Source organism: Leptinotarsa decemlineata, unplaced genomic scaffold, assembly GCF_025532065.1.
Source record: "Leptinotarsa decemlineata unplaced genomic scaffold, Ldec_3_MD MMD2_P_RNA_scaffold_14, whole genome shotgun sequence".
Classification (NCBI taxonomy): domain Eukaryota; kingdom Metazoa; phylum Arthropoda; class Insecta; order Coleoptera; family Chrysomelidae; genus Leptinotarsa; species Leptinotarsa decemlineata.
The window spans coordinates 1359501-1383497 of NW_027412528.1; the positions used below are offsets into that span (position 1 = coordinate 1359501).

General features: G+C 33.3%; 1 protein-coding gene across 25 annotated transcripts in view; it reads right to left on the reverse strand.

Annotated features, from left to right (window-relative positions):
- mbl (splicing regulator muscleblind) overlaps positions 1-23997 on the reverse strand; it is a 684538-nt gene that overhangs the window by 306615 nt on the left and 353926 nt on the right. For 2 of the 25 annotated variants that reach the window (XM_074176519.1, XM_074176522.1), the window contains one exon: positions 19302-19364. The exons of the other annotated variants lie outside the window; for them this stretch is intronic. The gene's annotated coding sequence lies outside the window, so the exon portion shown is untranslated. The remainder of the gene's footprint in view (positions 1-19301; positions 19365-23997) is intronic. 25 annotated transcript variants of the gene reach the window in all.

Here is a 23997-nt window from a genome sequence, read left to right on the forward strand (position 1 = left end):
ATGTTTGTTCTCTCATCTTCTTAGAATATCCATTTTGTCGGTGGTCAATTTTTTACATTTTTTGAGGTTACCCAAAAGCTCTTGGAATTGCCAATAGCCGGAATTGGAATTGGAATTGCCAATAAAGGATGACATTCTTGGTAATAAATTCAAAGTTAAGTTGTTCTTAGAACAATTGATCAAAGAAATGAGTATTAATTTCAATAAATATTCGAAAAATTTTTGAAAATTCTCCTCTCATATCTGTCTTTGGAACAACTGAAATCAAATTCAATAGTAAAACAAAACATATATATCTAACTTTCAGCAATTTGTATTATGGAGAAAACATTACTGTCTTTGGCCAAAACGCCGAAACATATTAGCAAATTAGCAATAGAATCTTCAAACAATGTAACAAATTTCAAGACATGCACCGATTAAACAGCTTTCATTAATTATCCACAACGTAAAGCAATCATTTGCTAATGGGGAACTGTCTAATACCAATAAACCACAAATACAATAATAACGGTAACTTTACATAATACGTGAAACTGAAATTTCATGCAGAACAGAATAACGTGTATCGAGTATCGAGCATCGTATATCCAATTCGAGTACATGGCCGAAGGTAAAGGAAGCATCGAAATGACGTCGGGTAATCAATACAAATATGAGAACCAATTAAGGAAAATGGAGTATGCATATCAATACCGAATGCCAAAATGTGTAACCAATTTTCACCATCGAATACTGAACTGGGTAGGTTGTAGAATTGCAGAACCGAATAATATTGACTATTTAGGTGAAAAAAACATCGTGAGATCTATAGATGAAGAAAGGTACATTTGAAAATGAGAGTAAACTCCTGGTTAGTTAAGACAGAAAACTATTACGAAATTGGCCATTCAGACCAATCTATTTACCAGTACAATGAGGATGAAAACTATAATTCACCTCATGAAAGTACTCTCAGTGACAACTTCAGCAGACTGATGAAAATCCAATTCTGTTTAAAAAAATATACGAACGACAACTCTCAGAAGTTGAGTACCTTGTGCGACCTATCAACAAATGTTTGCACACTTCGTGAAAAATGGATATTTTCAAAGAAAATAGTAAATATATCCAATTACGATATTTACAATAGATCAGTTTTCACGTGGAACGGATCAGTTGTTTTTGACATAATATTGATTGCTCTTCTCTTTAAAACGAACCCAAATAATTCATAGGATCCATTTTTTTATTAATTTTAATTTCTATAACATATTAATTGGCATTAAAGAAATTCAAACAAAATAGAACATGTGAGTGTCCCAAGTTGTGGAACAAGCCAATGAGCCAGAAAAATTGATGATAAGAAATTCAAAAGTGAATCACTATTTCTAGCATATTTTTATTCGGCATATTGGAGAAACCACATAAAAACGCCTCTATCTGATGATGTTGAAAAGTATATTATTATGATAGTTTTTGTGAAGAGAATTTCATAGTGAATAAACAGGGTAATGAATTTTCTCATCATATATCTGACAATTCTAGGGATGAGTCAGTTGCATCTAATACTCCCAAAATGATACTTCTATAAAAAGCTTCACAATTTTTCGATGAACAATTATTGTAAAAACTCGAAATATAACATTTTCGTAGATAATTACGGAGGTATTGAAAACTTTCCTCTTGGAACTTTGACATCTAATTGAAAGTACTCCATTAATTTAATCAGCAGAAACTCCTGCGTCCTGAATTAAGGATCAATACAAACTTTCATTATTTTATGCTAACATTGGACCTTGGCAAAATATCAAGTTGGCTGAAATGGTACTGTTTAATTTTTTGCATAACTTAAATAACAAAAAGGTTCCAAGAAGCTTCTAAGTTCGTATCTACTAAAACAAATCAACGAATGATGTCTTTCCCATTTCTTAGAATAAATAGTACTCCAGTGTTATTAGAAGAGATAATAAAAACAGTGCCACTCTACCTGAGTTTTACTTGTCATCGAAAACTAGCATTTATTTCTTTTGAAAATTTCGAATTAACTATTATTCAATTATTTCTGGATGCAATATCGAAATCAACTTTGTTCTCGCCCTTTATTCAACTTGGAAACGTTCGGCTTCAATCTGAAGATTTTAATCAACTTTTTACAACATGTTCGGTCATTTGGGATAATTCGAGGCTTCAATTTTTAACATACAAAGGTTGTCAGAATTCCCTTGAGATCAAAATAATGCCAATGGAAAAGCGGGTTGTCCATATTCCTACACCTCGCCACCCACAGAACATTTCCCTGTTATTCCCAAACGTTATGCGTTCCAACAGTCGCATCCTTGTACTATTTTTAATTTTTTCGATAGTCTATTCACATGTTGCGGCTCTGAACATCGTGAAAATTCGGGACCATGCACATATTTATGATGTGTAAGTTTATTCTGACGCTAACACGGTACAATTTTTTCATTGTATTTTTCGACAACTAGTATCCAATCCATAAAAAAACACGGTGCCACTTCAAAACACAAAATTCAAATTTCCAGGTCTATTTTGAAAATTCCCGAGTGTTACAATCGTAATTTATTTTTTGTTGAAAGAGCAGTTGCGTGTAATTCAATAATTTCAGTGATTTTTTTAAGGGCAAAACACAAAAACTAGGAGAAAATCCTAAAGGCGCTCTCGAGAAGTTTATTTCTCATAAACGTAGTTCTCTAAATCGAAAGAATTCTCAAAGAGTGAAGTTCGAGGTGTACTGAGTTGAACCTCAAAACGATGAGCCACCACAGTCCGTCGCGTATTTCTGATATGTACCGCTTTTAGGTTAGATACGGTCCAAACTGAGTGGGTCTATTCGACCCTCTACTGCAATCCGTAAGGGTTTATTGTGGCTTACACCTATTCACACTCGACCAAATAAACCCAGCTTCTTAACGAAGTCGATTAGTTTGTATGGTGAGTGGTCTCTCAGGTCAAATGGTAAGAGTACAGCTCTGCCAAACTGAAAATCTGATTCGGTCACCAGCGAGTCAGCCACAAAATATGTGTTCTGCTGTTTCATTATTTTCCAAACAGAGGCGACACACACTGTCTTCCGACAGTCCGCGAGTCTCTGCATATGATGATTCAAATGACAGTGACCTGTGAGAAGGCCTGTTAGACATCGTAGTTCATCCAACAACTGTTAGGTATCAAGCTTCGAAGGGTGAATAAACGCCTTTGAGTGAACAAATCCTAGAAGGTTCTGCCAGAAGTCCATGAATCTTCTTGCCATCATGTACCGCTCTTGGTGGAATCAAATGTGCCGTGAAAGTATCAGGTCCTAGTTGAAGTTCTGTTTTTCCAAAGTATTTAGGATTTTGTATTGGAAAAGTAAATGAACAATAATATAAAATAATGATAACAATAACCTCTATACAAACTAGCAAGTAAAAGTATTATTGATAACTATGAAAAAGTTGAGGAGGAAGGTAAACATTCTTTATTGCATTCCTGAAGAAACTGAAAAACTACAGTCGAATTGACATATTCATATTCATTGATTGGCAACTTGTTGAGAATAGCATTCTACTTATTCAACCAATTTCAATAAGTACACGTTTAAAAAACATATTTGTTGAATGTATGATTCTTTCAGATATAACAAAAGAATTACTCTATTTCATATTATGAGTTTTTTCCCAACACCAAATCGTTATTTTCAACACCTCGACACGTGCTATTTATGCTATATAGGTATCCCATACAGGTAAACCATCCAGGCGTACCACCCATACAGGTATACCAACCTAAATTAATTTTACAATTTTGCCTTAACTATTATTTTACAATATATATATTTTACAATATATAAAACAATTTTCAGCTATAAAAAAAATAATTTCACAATATTGCTTATACAAATTTATTTTTGCAATGTGTCCTTATTAGTAATCAGTAAACCCAACAATATTATTTTATTTTAACAAGCTATATAGTATGCTCTTTGGTATAGGTCTGCCATCGTTATTCATGATATTATTGTGTTTACTTATTTCTACACTCTCATAGACATCTACATAAGGCAAGGACACATTGCAAAAATAAATTTGGATAGGCAATATTGTGAAATTAATTTTTATATAGCTAAAAATTGTTTTATATAAACATATATTGTAAAATAATAGATAAGGCAAAATTGTAAAATTAATTTAGGTTGGTATACCTGTATGGGTGGTAAGCCTGGATGGTTTACCTGTATGTGATACCTATATAGCATAAATAGCTTCGCATTAGTTTCTAGTTTTAATCTTCCTCTTTAAAGATGATCACTTGGTGATCGAAACACGTGTCGAGGTGTTAAAAATAACAATTTGGTGTTGGGAAAAAACTCCAATAATATTCATTACTCCACCAAAGGTTCCAAACAGTGCATCAAAGTACCCTATCTCAAACAACGACAGGATTAAAACGTGTTAGTTGACATACGAATTACTTTCAAATTCACAAATTTCCATGAATTGAAAGAATTTTTCATAGAATGAAAGTAACATGCCTAGACTGAATATTGGAAGCAAAATTCGTGTTTTGATAATTCTGAATTGCTTGATCAGAAATAGGAAATCACTTACTGACGAGGCCAAACTTGGTTTTTGAAATTTGAAAAGTGCATTCGAAATTATTCATTGATCGATTCTGAAAAGTAAATAGGAACCATAACTATTGGTGAAGTAATGAGATGAATTGAGTATTATCCTTAGAATAGACTTCAAATCATAAGATGACAATAAAGCTACCATGTTCAGTCATGACAATTTGATTTATATGAAGTCTGCTAATGGTATAACTGAATCCTTACAAAAAAATGGTGAACATTTGAAAAACTAGAAGACTTAAAAAGAAATGAAACTAGACAAAGCTAAATCGAAATTGATACTTTTATTTCAAAGGTTGAAATATATTTTATTGAAAATAAGATACTTAAATCAAATTGTCTAAAAATTTAAAATTCTTGAAATGTTTTTAGATGGATAAGTGAATTTTAATAAACATCTGAATAATATTTTGAGAAAACATAAAATTTGAAATATTATTTCGATCTATCTTGTGTTTATTAATCAGTTGTCGCCCCCATACGAACGACAACTCTCAGAAGTTGAGAAATATGTGCGAGCTAAGGACTAACGAGGTCTTACCTTTTAATGTGTGATTCCTAACACGGTTGCAGAATCATCCCAGCTTCAACCAGATAAATTCTCTCGAGAAAAATCTGTGGTCGAGGCAGAAATCGAACCCACGGTCTACCGATCGTGAGTCGGGCGCACTACCACCGCGGCCAATTCCACAACGACTCAATTGGATAGAACACCTTATTGACGATTCAGAAATACAAATTTGTCAAATTACCAGAGAAAAAATAGTGAATAAAATTCTCATGTTATCACAAGTGTCAAAAACCCGCTAGTGTCAAACATCTTTTTTAAACCCGTTAACTTGGTGATACGAACTAACACTGATATATTCAAATTCGCGTGGTTGATAACATTTCGTTATGATTTATCAGAAAGCTTTTAATTATAAATACGTTTATCTTCAGACAGATCCAGTGCGTAACGGCTGCTTAACATTTTACGGTTTCCCTTTCAGCTGAACGTGAAGTCAACGTAATGGAAATTTATAGGTTTTACATTTTGGCGCATTCGCTTAACACAAAATTATTAAGGTTCACTTCTAGAACGACACGGCATGGAAAGCTCCTAATTAGAATGTATGTTCCCTCGAAGGACGCTGATTGGTGATTTATATGAATCAAAACGTTCCCGGCAGGAGTTTTAAAACAGAAAACACGAGTTTGGTAGTGCGTTTGGAAAACTACGAAAACGAGTTCAGGTTTTGATTGATAATTATTAGTCTCCTGTAGAATCTCAGATTTTCCAACAAAAAATATATTCGATTCGGGAAAGTATGTGTAAAATTGTACTTGCATCCCAGTTTTGTCAATGAAAATGTAGGTTTTGAATGATTGTGAAACTTTTTACTCAAGCTGGTAAACTTTCAACTGTTGTATTTTGAAAATATTTAATCAAGGTTGAACACTATCCAAGATAAGGGAGACATTACCGGGATTTCAAAATCGGTGAAAGAAAAAAAGTAGCGCCAATGGGTGCCTAGCAACGTGCTATTTCACAAATGGAAATATTCCGTACAATTCAGAAAGCATACAAGAAAAAAACTGCGATTTTGTTTTTACATCTTGAGTTCATTTTTTAGAATCGCAAATGAAAAACACTTTTCTATGGCATTTTCTGGAGTAAGAGAAACTGATATCATTTTTGCAGCGAAATTATTTGCTCAGATATCATTTTTTACATTATTAAATACGGACCTGATTGCTTCTCTCAAATTTTAGACTTTCAAGATGCATTTGTGATTGCTTTAGTACACATGGTAGTCATTCAAAATTTTACTACTTCATAACTACACTGGAAATATCTGGTAAATACCCAACACAATATCTTCTTTGATTTGAACAAATTGAACAAATAATATTTATGATATCTGAATTGATAGATAAAATTGGACCCTCTGGCGTGAAATGAATGTAACTATTTTCACATCAGAATGAAAACACATCTTCCGAAGCGCGTTTCGCTAACCAAGTTAGCATCATCAAGAGATGATGGCGATTGAATTCGAAAAGGTTTAGTCATCACCTGATGATGCTTACTAGATTAGCCAAACACGCATCAAAAGACAATGCTTTTGTTCTGGTATGGAAAAGGCGTTTTCATCATTAGAACATGGGTTTTCACGACTGGAGTCACCATTGAAGAGAATAAAATTTTGGCTAGTAGGCCGTGTTCAAATGGAACCCAAAGTACCAAACATTTCGTCTGCTACTGCGGCAGACATCACCAGTGGTGTGTGCGTTTACTGTAAGGGCGAAAGTTTTGAAATTCAAGCACCTCTTACGCACCCGAAACACGCTGGTACGTATTCCATCGAAATATCAATAGTACAAGAGTAATAGTTCGATTAACTCCATACATAGAAACGCATTAGGGAGCGAGTAACATCATTTCCGATTCTAGTGTTAATGCCTCGGTTACGTAGCAATCAGCCTCTATAATTAAAGATATAAATGGGCCCTGTCCGACGACCGTATGCGGTAACACCAATCACTTTGTGCGCTGAACGCATACATAATTTCGGCGAAAAACTCGCAATGTTTACCGATCGGGAAGGGCAGGTGTACAGATAGGCGTAAATTTCCCAGCAATGGCACATTAGGTTCGTTTAAAATATTTGATTCCGTGTAATTCAGAACGGACTTATATAGTCGAAAAATCATGTGAAATGTGAAAAAAATATTGTGCACTGAACCAATAAGGATTATTAAAAATATGGATTTACAGACATGGATACTTATACAGACATGATAATACTAATTTTTCCCTTTGATTAAAAAGTAGGTTTGAATTTTTAAAAAATCTTTCACTTGTCTTTGGACAGAATTAGTCGGATCATGTTATAGTATTCGAAAATTTCTTTAATTCAATTTTTTTGGACGTAGTCATTTCGGTCTGTAGCAACAACAATGTTACCTTTATTTGGCCTACTAACTGCTCATGAACCATAGTAAATTTCAACTTGAATGCAGTCTACAGAATTCATATGACCTAATAAATAAAATAAAGAACATAACTCTACCAGACAACGCAAAATTAATATCATTCGATGTGCAGAATCTATTTCATAGCATACCTCCTGGATTATACTATTATAATTCAGTTATAGATGAAAATCGAGTGAACCCAGTTATAAAAAAAAAATCATTGAACTTCTGTCGTTATGTCTCGAACAAAACTATTTTCAATCCAACAATATCCATTCCTCTTCAAAAGGATTAATTATGGAAATCCGTTGAACCGCTTACTTGCGAAAATATTCATGGATAACCTAGAGAGGTCGATTCTTCAGCATCCATATCTTAAGCATAGATATGTGCATGATGTTTTGGTATGTTTCACAGGTACCAAGAGAAAATTACATATTTTTCATAGGTATATTAAGAAAATTCATGAAAACATTTAATTCACTGTCGAAAGAGAAGCAGACAATTTGAACTTATTTCAATTTCTTGGACTTTACAATTAGAGAATAACAGAATATAACAGCAAACATAATTTTTTCAATTCATCACAAACCTTCCCATCTACCCATATGGATATTACTATTCATTACTATTCGACCCACCCGTATCAACACAAAATAGCATCTTATAATAGCAAGATTCATAGATTAGTCAATATTTCTCTTTCAATAGATGGTTTTAATAAAAAAATCAATATCATCAAGCGAACTCCAGTAAACAACGGAGTCAAAGCTGAATTAATAGACAAAATACTTTCTGAAAAAGTCTACGCAAAACCGATTTGGGACGTTTTTCCTATTGATAAGTTGAATAATCAAAAGCAAAATTATAAAAATATAACAAGTTCTGGACAAACAACAGAAAAAGTGGCTTCATTTTTGAATAAACATATAGATTGCATATAGACAGGTAATACGTTGGGAGAGTCACTTGAAAATAATAAAGACAAAACATCCAAATTCGAAAAATCAGGAGTATATAAATTAAATTGTGGAACTTGTCCTAACATATGTATTGGTCAAACTGGCAAAATTATTAGGAATCGCATACAGGAACATCATATGTAAATAAGAAAATAAGTTCAATATGTTCAAATCATCTTAAGAAGGAAATCCTATCTTTAATGGATATTTCGAAATTTCACACATAGAAAATAAAGGTTTGAAGTTAAATCATTTGGAAGCAATGGAAATTAATAAACTTAAAAATTCAAACATTTTATTGAATGACTAACTAGATTTCAACAGATCACCATAACTGAACTTGTTTTCTTAGAAACCCATTTTATCTCAGTCTTCGTAGACATATTGATGTGGAATTGATATAATATGCTGAAGGTGACCATAGGTATATAAAAGTTGAAAACATGCTCTAGGTAATTATGATCGAGTAAGTACCTGAGTAGGTATGTTCTCACTGGTGATTACGTGGGGTATACAAAAATTAGAGTAACGAATCGATTTTCAGTAAGTATCGTTAGGTGTAGTTTGGAAATCGGTAGTTATTTTATTTCATATGTTTCAAATAATGTCATAATGTCACACTTTTCACTATTTTGCACGTCTTTCAACAGTTCTACTAAGTACTTTGAGGGTGATACGCTGGATACTTAACGGATATTTAACAAACACATTTTTGAACGTCGATTACGGAACTCCCCAATAAACATTTTTTTGTAATGAGGAAGAAGTCATCTTCTGAAACATGGTTTCAGTTCAAAAATTTTTTTTCTTTGAATAAGCCGTTCAAGTTTCGAAAGTTTTCGATATATTTTTGTAATTTAAAGGACTCTCAAGTAATAGTGACGCTGGATAGATGATAGACAGAAGGATGGGTTTTCATGCTTCATCATATATCATATAAATATATAGAATAGTTTATGAGCTGATTTTATATAATCTTATAAACTGAACTTCGCCTTTTGCTTTGGGTCAAATTCACATTATATATGTATTCTTTTCATTCTATATATATGAAAGCAATAATAATTCATTATCATTATTGAAAGTAAGGTTCCTAGCTTTATTCAGCTCGCCTTAGCCCCTAGTCTCTCGAAGACTTTTGAGGACTGCTGATTGACAATTACAATTTCAAATGTTTTTTTTTTCAAATGGGTAAATACACATGTATGAAGAGTATTTTTTAGGTAGCATATATTCCTGCATATATACTGTAGCTAATACCACCAAAAAATGTAAGTAATTAGTAACCATTAAACAAATTCACACATGTATAACAACTGAGGAACCTTTATTAAACATCTCAAAGAATAAATTCCGTGTGAATTTTAAATTGGTCTGATGATAATACAGTCTCATCAAGATTGCCTATATAGCTATGAGGTAATTACCAATGCTATCCTTCCATTCCACAAATTACTGTAATAATGAAGAATTACAAACTGTTTAATGAAAGTAAATTGCTAATTCCATAAATATATGTGACACTTAATTTGTATACGAGCCTCATTTATTTACATTTTAATAAAAAACTAATAGTACTACACTCAGCACTATAACCGTATTACATTTGGTTATAGTTGGTTTTTTGATTTATTGATATAATATTCTACAGCCTAATTCAGAAATGCTGTTGTGAATACTACTTTGGAGTCTTCAATCTTAAAAATTTTGTGTCATTTTTAAGTTAATGGGGGTTTTGAAAAACTGATGAAATAATTGAATGAAAAGATCTGAGAGCTAGTTCAGAAAAATGTTCTCCTAGAGAACATACGACTTGTTTGTTTTCACTAAAATTATTTTATAATATCTGAAAAAATTGAAGTTGAATTCAATGTGAATTTACAAAACTATTACAATTTCTATAAAAAAACTTCAGAAAGTTTGTTTCAGAAAACAAATTTTCTTCAAGTTTATAAAGATGTTTTTCTACATCTGAAAAAATTGAAGTTGAATTCAATGTGAATTTACAAAACTATTACAATTTCTATAAAAAAACTTCAGAAAGTTTGTTTCAGAAAACAAATTTTCTTCAAGTTTATAAAGATTTTTTTTCTACATCCATGTGTTTCATGTCGATATAATAATTTGAATCCTAAAATGTAATTATATAACTATCACAAACAACAGATCCATGGAATTATATCCAATTGGAAAATAATTTGTAGATGACTTCAACTTCAATTATCAAAACAACGGTTATTCCATGAATATTAATAGTCATAAAGTCAGGCGACAAAATGACACATACAAAATAATTTCAGTCAACGATGCACTAAAATCAGGAATTATACACTCAAAACGAATAATTTCAGTATTCAATCTGCAGATAAAATCATTCTTCACATACCTAATGTACTTCGAAATCCATAAACGTTTAAACCACCTGCGGAAATGTACCAGATAAAGCTTTGAGTAATGTGAAAAGGGCTGGAAAATTATACGATCCGTATAATAACATAAGTTTGAAACGACCAGTTCTTGGCACACGCCGGCTTCTTCCAATATTGTCAAAGTTCGACATGAGCTACATGTATAGGAGGGCTGGTAAAGTTTGCCGGTGATATCTAAAAGAGAATGCAGTTTGCTATCGAGGAGTATAGTGCATAATTCAATTGTGAGAGTGAAGATAATAAATGGACAATAAGGCCACTTGGTTCTCAGGTATGCTAGCAAAATAGCCACCTGTCTCAGGTTCAATGTTAGTCGACCATCTAATAACTGCTATCACGTATTATTTTAATATTCTGGAAAGACGGTTTGGATTAACTAACCTCCTCAATAATTATATGCGTATTTTTGTTCAGTATCCGTTCGGCAAATTCAATGAATTCATTATTGTAAATTGGATATTTTCGGAAGAAACACTCGATTTGTATTGAGTTTTCACACAAATTCATATTTTCAGAATGCAATAGAAAGCCAAGAAAGATCATATTCAGACATTTGATGATCAACTTTTATGAGAGGATTAATAGATTTGTCACAGAGAGGTAGATCTGATGAATTCAGAATCATGAACTGGACGCTTTGAATCATGTATATATTGAAAATAGATAGATATAGTTGATATATAAAAATAATGAAACATAAAATATTCAGGAGGACCACGGAGTGGGCAACATCTAGTGTTATGATATGAACGTCATAATTTTAAATTAACAAACGTTATATTTCGAAGAAACGTCAATTAGAAAAATCTTTGTTTTTCTTGAGATATGCAAAGCCATTTTGCGACTACTGTCATGTCAAATATTTCTCTGGGTTATAACTATATGTTTGGTCTATGAAAGTGCTATAAAAATGCTTCTTCAGGCGTGTTCAATATAGTGAAATACGTGTTGCGGTTTTGTAAACTGTCTCATCTCACAATAAAATCTTGCTGAAATACGTTATGTGTTGTACAGAAAAATTTAAATTATCGCTTTCGATGAATTCGAAACATTATAAGGTTGAACCAAGAAATTTTATTAAAGAAAATCTTTCAAAATTTTGTCACCCCGCACACAACACCCAACCGGCGAAGCGAGAAAAACCTCACCGAGCCTCACCTCTATTAATGAATATAAAATAGTGCCGTTCCAGAGCAATAACACCGCGCCCCCGAATGTACATATCCTTAGCGAAATGGGGCGCCGTATCACATACTCGAAGCGTCGAGTGGCGACGCTATTAAGGGCAATATCTCGGTGATTAAGGGCGAACACACACGCCGCCGACTATACCGATACGTCATCTTAATAAACAGGACGATTAATTTTCATGGCCATCTAATGTGTCTTTATAATTGGTCGGGTGGAGTGGAGTGGCTGGCCGTTTATGTCGCATGATGTTACTTTAAAATTCACATTGTTTTTTCACCCTATATGACGTAATAAGTATATACATAGGAATACTGTGATTTTCGAGGTGAGTGAATATTATAAAAAATGAGTTCTAGAGGTTCTGGAATTTCATCAAACGAGTCCCATTTTCATTCTTCTCAATAATATGAACGTCTGAAGAATTAGGGACGGCAAGATCTCAAACTTTCTTGAATGAGAGCGCGTACAGTGTTGAATTATATTCAACATTCTATGCTCAACTTCTTTCACAAACGTTTTATCTGACCTGAGCAGCTCTCAGCTCTCAATAACTCTCTTCATGATTCCTTATTTATTTATTTCTATCCCTTGGCGTTCTCAGATATTTTCTTGTCGATTGAAAAACCATTTTTATATAAAATTTCGCTATCTATTACAAAGGTTAGAATTGAAATAAATAAATACTGTGACCAATGTTTTATCATATATCAAGAAGTAGAGGTACTACTCACATGGTGCGTAGTATGACACAAATTCTTGACAAAATGGCACGACACCTCAAGAAATCATTTAGAGTTCAAAAAACACTCGGAAGTGTGGTGAACACTCGGCATGTCGTATGATAAATGAAAAACAATCAATATATATGTTCTAACAATAACCTTACTTGAAAAAATGATACTCATTTGAAGTAAACTTTGGTTATATACTATACTTCGAAACCCTTTAGAAATGGAAAACCCAGAAGTCTAACCACACAATTGTATATATTACAACTAGTCGATCAAACAAACAGGATCAATCAAAATCAGACGGTTTTTTTCTGATCCTGGGAAATCCGCACAGGCGAACTAACAAAGTGAAATAAAACAGTAGCGGTCGGAAAGAACCGAACATGGTTTTCCTGGAAACATTTATGAGGGTCGTTTGAGAGGATAACCGTGTTAGTTCCTGTTATAACCCGTATTTTCCAGCCAAGCTGCTTAACAAAACTTTTACGATCATGTCTGGGATTCGTAAATATTAAATGAGTGTTTATTTTCACGTAAAGAATGAGAGCACATGCCCCTTTTTCTCTCGATGTCGCCACCACGTCAACTGTGCGCTCTGTCTAGATGGAGACGAGCAAACATGCGAAATTGTAAGCAAACACAAAAATGACTAACCATTTTTATCGCGGCTGCACTAAGCACTTCGAGTGAAGTGTTTTCCTTACGAAATGGATTTGTGACGCGTCATTGCTTTAGAAAGAGTCGACTGCGATCTCCAGATGATTAATTTAGATTAGACGATCTAAATATAATAACAGATGTTTATATTCAAATGAAAAAACAGCACTCGATTTATCTATAATTTTGAAGAAATCGCTTGAAAATTTTATACCACTGGACTAAATTAAGGACTGAATAGTAACACTTCCAAGGCTGTCCTTGACAGCATAATTGATAGTTCAATCTCTTTATTGAATATATGTTCCACTTCGAGTAGGCTTCCAAATTGTTAACATTTTCAAAAAAAAAAATTTCAATCCAACAATATGAGACGAATTGCCCAGAACTGAACAGCTATTTCAAATTTGAATGTAGACTGGTCGTGGGCAAGTCGTGACGCTCTGATGGCACTGAAACTACATAAAACCAAATAATGGTGTCATGGAACATTCCGAAATATACAATTATATTACTAAGAACGGGAAATTCAATATCGTTTACTGTATTTGTTCAAATGACCTACACGATTGTTAACGATATCAAATTAATGTTATTTATTTCATAAAACAAATTTAGATTTCCAATCTGAATCGGATTTGATTTTTATGATTCAATTGCTACATTCAATTGCCGTTAAAATTGTATACACAAAAAACTGATTTATTTTGAAAATTTAAGAAAGGTTCAGTTCGCAGGATGCGAATCTAACTTATTAAGCAAGTGGAAATAAAATGGGGTTGAAATCAGAAGTAGTAGTATTCCGTCTTAAATAGAAACTGAAATCATGATAAATGTATTCCATATTTGGATATCAATGCTATATTCAAATACAGTTTTTTTTAATTCTTGCGAAAAAAGAAACTTTCGAAATCGTTTCGTTTCGAAAAACTATATCTACTGTTTCTGCTTCAGTTTCGACAGTGGCACTCGGTGAGTGCCTAGGGCTGGCTCTAGGGCTATAGAACCCTGCTATTGTTGTGCCTCTGATAAGAATGCTTTTAATAAAAAAAATCACTAAGAAAGTGAAGTAATGAATTGATTCAATATTAAAAAAGTTTTCATCTCACTTCAGATTACAATTATTACCTTTATGAAAACTTTTGTGATTCGCTCCTACAAACATTTTATCTAATTTGAAACAAAGAAATACAAAAAAATTCCAATCACATAAGGAAGATATCGGAGGACCTATTCATCATAGAACAGAAGAGTGTAGGAGAGAAGCAGACGGTAATAATCTAAAAAATCCGACCAGAAATAGTCCCTAATCCACTCGGTGCATTTTCAGTATTATTTTATGCATCCAGCGGTACACAACAAGATCATTTAATATTAATACTAATCCATGTAAATGTTCCGAGGAATTTCCGTACAGAGGAAAATATACGGCGTGCCGCTTCACGCTTCCGCCACATTTAACAAAAATACGATGCAGAATAAAACTCGATTAAATAGTAACGTTTCGAGAGCAAGGGGAAGAGAGAAAGTAAAGCGTTAAGAAACGCACCCCTCGTCCTATCTCCCCCTGCGACCCCTTTTACGTTCTTTAGTTCGAGAACAGCAGGAGCAGCTAATATATACGTGTACGCTTTTTGGGGAAAAGGAGCAATTTTGGAGGAATACATTTTGCAATTAAGGTGAAGTTGGAAATTTATATCGCACGATTGCGATAGAGCCAGAATACCGCCTGAGATAGACCCGAGAACATCTCTTGGATCTCTAGAGTATACCACCAATTCCTGCATACATTTCACCTCTAGGAATAGTCTCATCTCGAGACTGACATCTATAACATAGTAGATGGTCCATGTTTTCTTTGGAGTTTAAATTTTATTACGCCTACCGTAAAGGAGTGGGTTCATCTTCAAATAGTCGAGCTCGGGTAATTTCAGAGCTTTAAGATGCGTCGTAGTGAATACATTACTATATTTCAGTACGTCAATTCTTTTTTTACGATATGCAGGCCAAATTATAGTGAAACATTTAGAGTTTGTTTGGTATTACTTTGACAATACAGCCTACACTGTGGTGGCTATAAAAGTTGACCGAGGAAATATGAAAACCTGGATACTATGATAAATCCGCACAAAATGTATATTGATTAGCAATGACAGAAAAAAACAAGTAACAATTTAAAGTAATTCGTACAAATTAGTGATATCACTGCAAACTCATATAACAATAGAAAAAAATCTAAATTGTTTGTTTAAAAATTGGTTTCCAAAAAAAGAATAAAATAATCTCTCAAAACTGCTTTACATATCCAAGCTCTTGCTTCTCACTGGGAAGCTTCTTCGGGGCCTATAATTTATTGAGTTATGGATTTTTTTATTAGTCAAAATCTATGTGTCTCCTAATTATCAGGTCACTCAGGTAGAAGAAGCAGCCTCGTGGTGACTAGTGATGTCTCTAACCCGAGGTGACCCGGCTTCTGTTGTGTGGCTGGCTTCTGATGATGACTCCGTGCATTTGTGTTGTTTTTGCAACCTGCATTTGGCTACACCGAACTGATGACAGGTAATCTGTTTTTTCGTTAACTAGCTATCGCCCCCTATCTCAAAAGTCGAAACTTGTGCGAGCTAAGAACTAACGAGGTCTTACCTTTTAACGTGTGATTCCTAACACAGGTTGAAAGATAGGAAGTGAAAATCGAGAGTTCGGCCTTGAGGTTCGAACCACCGGTTCACATAGTGGAACAAATCACCCACGTTAACCCACCAGGCTATTGTCCCACACTAATAATTCAGAAACACGTGTTTGCGGTTTGCACATTTTCTGAGTGTTTATATCTTGAATTTTTTTTTCTAATTTTGATTATATACATACCGGGTGTAACTTATGTACGTTAAAATATTCAAGTGACGTATTCCTGAGACAATTTTAAGAAAAAAAGTTTATATGAACTTGTGTCCGAAAATGCTCCGTTTCGGAGATACGGGGTGTTGAAATTGAATTTTTTGTTCGCTTTTTGAAAATAACTCTGGCAAAAAATAAGTTATTTGCACGAATTTCGGTACCCGGGGTTTTTTGACGTCGGAAATCATAATTTCGTATTAATTTTCATGTAACATCTAGAGGGCGCTGCGTACGCTGTCATTATTTATTTCAAATTGCCCTAACTTTTTTGACAGTAAACTTTTGGTACTTTTCATGAAAAAACCTAATTCCCCACACCTCTTCCAAGTAAAAAAGGTACACCTCCTCAACAACGCTGGAGGTGATCGTTTTCGAGATATTAACAATTTGAAACAAAAGTCATGAGAAAAAATTTGAACTTAGTTGATCAATATTTTCAATTTCTGTTATTCATACAAATAATTTTTTTCCTAGGATCCAAGTTTTTCCATGAATGACCTACCTAACCTTATTTTTTTGGATCTTCATGTTCAGATTGAACTTTGATAATTGAATTATCTCATAATCATTGTGAGAACGGTTATTTCGAATTATTCTTTCCTGAAAAAATTCTAGCAGATCAGAAAATAGGTTCTTAGTATGATCAAAAAATCAATGTCGGATAGATAGAAAACACACATTTTAAAAACATCGAATTACAACAGTGAATCTGGAAATATGGAGAATCTACACCAATCAATATATATAATAAAAGTGTAACTGATTGCTGTCTATTGATTCGTTTATGATTTTCTCTGGGTTTGGCACATATAGTAAACGGATTTCTGAGGATTTTTTTTCACTTCCTTTTTAGAGATGCAGTTGTCACTGAATGGTTGGTCACACCATCAATTCTGATGTGAAACTCAGTGTAGCAAAAACAGCTGTCTATAGGTTAGTACTTACTATTGAAGGAAATTATTTTCATTTTGATGTAAGTGACTCAAAAGTTAAATTGAGAACACATTTTCTGATTTGATTTTTCGATGATAATCTATAGAGCCTCCAGCAGGATGTTGATCAGAACATCAATTCTAACGTTCAAAATCCCAGCACTGATGAGACAACGAAACAGCTACCGGCGATTAGCAATTGCATGAAAGAAAAATTGTAGACGGTCAGAAATTCTGTCAACTCTATTGTAACAGTTCATCATATTTGACGTAATATGATCATTATTGATGAAGTAATGAAAAGACGAAGTTCCAAGACATTCAACAGCGCATAAGTTCGGAAAAACAATTGATCAACATCCGAATTTAACTTTCCTTGCTTTATTATATCTTTCTCTAACACTGCTCATTCAATAAATAGCCATCATGGTGCACTGGAGCGTATACATCATCGTCGGGCTAATCTGATAATAACTGGCAAGTGACAAAAGGGGTTGTTGTACGAGATTAATAAGGTAGTATCGATGCACTATTACACCGCCCTCCTTTCCCTCGGCGAACTCCTGGGCACACATTCAGTAATTCGGACAAGCTAGTATACTAAATCCGGCAGTATCGGAGGAAGGCACGAACTACGTTTATGTAACGATGTCGGAGTCGAAATCAAACGTTGTCCCTGACGGCTTAGCGAAAGCTCATCGATTTCGGACGATGTAATCAAACTTCGTTGTAATGGGAGTTTTTTTGAAGTGCGCTTTGGAAGATTAAGGCAAAATGTAAACCGAAATATATTTGCCAAGAATATGAAAATGTTATTTGGAGGAATAATAATGATAAGCTTTTTAAAGATATTTCAAAATTACGAAATATCATATTTTTCTACTGAAAACGAATATGTAATATCAACTGACGACCGTTACTTCACCGCTTTGGTAAGATAAAATAAAAAATACATGAATCCCATGGGACAGATCAAAGTTTCACGATGAAATAAAATGAAAAAAAAATGTTTTCATAAAAAAAAAATCTTACACAGAATTTCATGATAAATAATACAAGCACAAACCCATTTAATTATATCTATGATAATATCTGAAGTATTTCAATTTTTCTATAAAATATTTTATAGTAAAAGAAAAACGTATGAAACAAAAACCACAACTTTTGGAAGTAATGATAACAATGAAAATATAAAATTTTTATTCTCAATATATGTTGCAATAATGCAATTGTATGAATTCTATCACAGAATAATTGATTGAATAAAGAAATAAATATAGGAATGAATTGAGAGCTGTTAAAATAGTCTTAGGACTAAGGATTTCTGTATATGTCAAACTTCAATGCCTCAATGATCAATCACTTCCAGTTTCTAAATAATTTAAAGTGTATTTCGACTGCTGTACTCGATTCACAAGTGAATTCAAAAATAATAACTAATTCCTCATTGAAATCTGTAAAATTTCCGACGTCTCCATCGAGCATCGGTTGCCGTCGTCAACAATTGAATTACGTCCGTGAAATAACGGAAAGTTGGGCTCTCAAACACGGCCGAAATATTGGCCGACACCGTTCGAAATATTTTTACGGCTTCATTAATGCCAACGACTTTTTAGATACAACCGAAAATGGAGTGTTGAAATTAAAGCGTAGATTAAAAACCGAAATAAAGGTTTCAGTAACGGTACCTCGTTCAGAGAAAGCAATTGAACATAAAATCGCCTGAAAACGGAGAAACTCCTGTGCGGAAAATGGAAGAGCATCTCTTTCTTTCTCTTGTTCAATGAGAGGGGCACCGTTCAGGAAAATTCGAAAGGAGTTTTAATATAAACGCCCCGTTCTGCTCGCGTGAAACAAATTACCGTACAATTTAATCGGCCATTTGAGAAAATTGGTCGAATTTAGCTTTAATAAATTCAAGACTTTACCTTATCTTAACGCCTTGCGGCCTACCCGGAATGACTTCGCCTCTTTTAATCCCGAGGACTCACCTGGAACAGAATACAATTTCAAATTAAATACAATAAAATTCATTGAGAACATTCCTTATGTGAATACAAAAGTGCGAGTTGAGGTTTCAATATTATGCTAATATTTCTTTTTCATTCGGGGAGTAATTAAATTGAGAGAAACTGGAAAATTAATTCCGAGGAAATGTAGTACCTATCAAGTTGTGACTTGAGGGTTAAAACGGAATATATTTAGAACCAAATGATTTCAACGCAAGAGTTATTTATAAACACTCATTTCAATAAGAGTAAAAATGTAGACATAGACTCTAATATCTACAATGAAAATTTGATTTTCAAATTTTACGGCATTACAAAAAAACGTTGTCGTTATGAAAATCAAAGTGTAAATTATTAGGTCTAAAACTATAATGAAGTTATTTCACTTCGAACTGGAGGATCGGGACCTAAATAAAAATTTCTTATTTAAACCGCATTGAAATGACATAAGCGAGGTATGTAAATACACATCACATGCTGCGTATATATGATCAAGTTATAATAAATATGAATAAACACCATACGATAAGTATATTTTTTGTTTATTTTCTTTCGCGAATTTAAAACTGAATTCATGGTGAAAAGTTAGTTTTACTGGGCTTTTACTCTGGAGGTTTTTCAAAACTTTTGAACGAAAAATAAGTTTCATTTGTTCGCTTCAGATCATATATAAATCTTCAATATTGATTCAAATAACGGAAGTCACTTAGTGTTGCTTCCCCAATGGAAAATATTCGTTTTTGACTCGTACTACAGAAATGTGGTTATTCTTATAATGTTATCCATATTGGTACTGAAGAGCTCTGAGGCAAGTGTCTCACGGCCAAACATCAAATGTCTACCAGTGAGGGTGACAGTGTTACATGCAAGTATAGGAATATTGTGTAGGAATCCTTTGAATGATATCTGATTCAATTCCATAACGAATGTTTGGAATACAAACTGAGTGAAGAAAAGTGTTTTTCATATAATTTAGTTTTCATACGAAATATGTTATTATTATTATTGATTTGTTTCGAAAGTATTTTTTCTTTGGTATTATTCAAATTTTATATGAAAGTATCTGTTTCAGACGGGCTTCTCTTCCAGTTTGTATCTGAAAGTTACTTTTTTTTATGATCTACACATTTATATATAGAACATTGATTGCTTCCTTTCTTTCTTTGGAAGATTCCCACATTCTTTTGTATCAAGACTATCTTTCTTAAAAATAACCCTTTAAGTTTAAAGTCGGTTTTATTTATCGAAAGAATAATTGAGAATATTTTCAAGAATTTTGGACTCTTGAAAATTGGAAACCATTTTCCTCCGCGTACCAGCTCAGTGGGGTGAGCGAAAATCCCATAGAAATAACGTTCTAGGTCAAGTTATCCGCAACCATCTGTCAATAAGATGAAGCAGGATGATACAACGGTCTGAAAGAGCCCATTAAACTTTTAATATGACACCTTAAGGCCGCAAAAGTTGTTCGAATGCTGATGCCGTTCGATTATTTCGCGGCATCGCGAAGGTTTCCATGTGCTGAGCGTTGCATTTTAGCAATTTTGAACACACAGCGTCGGGCATCTATCACGAAAAGATCTCCAGGAAAAGTATAAGCCAACCCGGATGGGTGGAACGACTGTACGGAACATTTACGGAATAAGAATGAGGGCTTCGTAGCCGCGTCGTATATAAACGCGAGGAGATACAAAATTGCATTACAAAAGGTTGCCATATATATTTATCCACAGAGTGGATATTACTATTGGATTTTACACCTGCGGTACAACACACGATGGATCATTTGATTCATATTGATCTTGAAGCATGAACAAACCTTCGGTGTGTTGAAGTTGGACTGATTTATTATTATTTCCCCAATTGTACAAAAGAGATATCTCAAAAACATAGCATTCGGATGTATGGGTAAGCACTAAGAGGCAAAGACATCAAGAAATTAACTGCCCTTGAGTTGGCCAACTGGTTAGCTCATTCTCTGTTGACGATCTAATTTCTTCAGTTAAAGTTGGTTCTACTGCTTCATTCATGTATCAAATATGCATGCTTTTTATTTGAACGAACAGATTATTTACAATCAAAACAACTGTCAATCAGCTGGATCAGTTCGCCAGTCTAAGGTAAATTGCTGTCTTTAGACGCTGGTTAACATGGGTAGTCATTATAATTAACAGAAGCGAACATGTCATAACTAATTTTGAACTAGTTGCGAAGTTACCATGAAAAACTAACAAGCTGGACTACGTAAATACAGTAATAACATTCTTATGAAATGAGCACCCAGAAATTCTATTTGAATGATAATAATAACAAGAGGAATTTTTTTTCGACAAGACAGATAGATAATACATTTAAACTACGAGTGATAACAGCCGTTTTGAATGAAAACTCAAATCTTGAATTCGTGAAAATTCATGATTTTCACAAAACATCAGTATTCAAAATTCACTTGTGTCTTTCCCCAAAATAATTTGTTTTTGGATCGCGTCCTAGGATTTCAGTTGTTCTAGTTATATAAAAATAGCACGACTTTCCACTTCTCTGTTTTTGAATCTGATTTTTTTTCCGGTGCTGGTATTTTATTATTTGGTATTCATTTCGTCTGAGGGATGATGTTTTTCCCCATGTTTTTACCCATTATTATAATAAATTGTTATTTTGGAGTACATATTATCGTTCCACAAAATTGATACAATTTTTTGATGAAGCATTACAGAAATCATTACAAAATAATTCCAGTTATAAGTATTGAGACCACTGTTAATAAGATTTTTTCCATTTTGTATCTGAAACTTTTGTGCATGATCTAAACATTTTTCAGAAGAGGTTTCAATGTTTACAATTTTTTATTCAAATACTTTACAAACAAAAAGAGCGGTCGATATATCTACTAAGAGAATGCGTCTCGCAAAAAACTGATCGAAAGAATGTTCAATCTCAAGTTTTCTGCAACCATTATTCAAGCAGGATGATACAACGGTCTCAAAATTTCAACCCCGTATTTTTTAAGACGCCTCCAGAACCAACTTGCCCCGCAACTTATCATAAATTCGTGAGAATATTATTAGACCAATTTGGAGCTAGCGAAAAATTTAATAGGTCCATAAACGTGAATTGTTACAAGAAGAACGTGTCGTGTCTGTGCCAGCAAATTTTCATTCCGAATGTTCCGATACAGTTCGGCGACGTCGAAAACACCTGCCGCCCTTACAAAATGCCTAAAATGGTGATTTGTTGTTGCAAATATTGCCAACATTTCCGGCAAAAAACAACACTATATTGAGAAAGGGGAGAGCTTTGCTGGTATAGCGAAAAGAGGCACGTCTTCCACCCTGTTTACTTTTCAAGAAAATATATAATGACATAATGAGAAAAGTAATATTTAGTTGCAAACGATAATATGATAATTCAGTTATAAAGGCAGATGATTGGTATTATTTTTTCTTGGAAGCGGTGGGACGTTTATATGCGTGAGATAATTTCCTACCATTCTCAAACACATTATAGAAAGATAAGTAGGTACATTCACTGTACACTCGAAAGCAAATGGACCGAGTAGAAAACATTTTGCATATTCATGGTGAATTATGAACGTACAAAATTCAAGGTTAGGTATGTTGTCGAGAGAAAAAATAAACGAGAGATAAAGTATAACAAAGTGATTTTTTTCATATCAAGAATTCTATACAGTTTGGTTTGTCGAGTATACAATAAACAAATGTGTTATTTTTCATCAAACAACTAAACTTGAATACACCCAAGTTGGTGCGTTTTGTTTGATAACTATATCAAGTAGATAGACTGTTTCAAGTCGCTGGCTTAATCAAACATTAAGTATACACTTTCAAAAAATACAACAAAATGTTATTTGGAATATTTATATTAGAATTACAAGCTGTGTACAAATACAAAGTGATTGTCCCCATTGAAATCTTGTTACTTTTTAGAAAATTTTGAATTTCTTCAGTATGATATATTTTGTATTCTTTTCTGATTGATCATAATAACTATGTTTTATTCCACCGTGATCTCAAATGAATAAACCATACTTTGAATCAAAGTATCTTTCATGAGATGAACAAATGCATTTTGGTTTGTATGCGGCATATTTATGTTTGTTAAAAATGCGCACCGCAGGGTTTTTACACTCGTATATTTGAATATTACTTGAGTGTTTTCCCAACACTAAACCGTTATTGCAAAACCTCAGCACGTGTTTCGATCACCTAGTGATCATCATCAATAGGAAGATGAAAGATCCAGTAATTATCATTACTACACCAAATATTCCAAACAGTTAATCACAAACTCGTATATTTGTTAATAAATTTGTTTTATGGACTTTTTAGAGTTATCAATAATTGCTGCTTTTATTTCTTATACACGGTTTTTTGTACGTTCTTTACAACTGTTTAGAATATTTCAAACTTCTAATGACCGTAAAATAGTGAATTTGTTTTTCTGGATGGCATTCAATGAATATAACTGCATCTCCAGAAATCAAAACTAATTCTTTTTTTTTACGTAACGTCACTAATATTGGACGATGTATTTGTGATTAAATGCATTTAATAAACAAAAACTTTTGGCAGATAAATTATAGAAAGCCAAACTT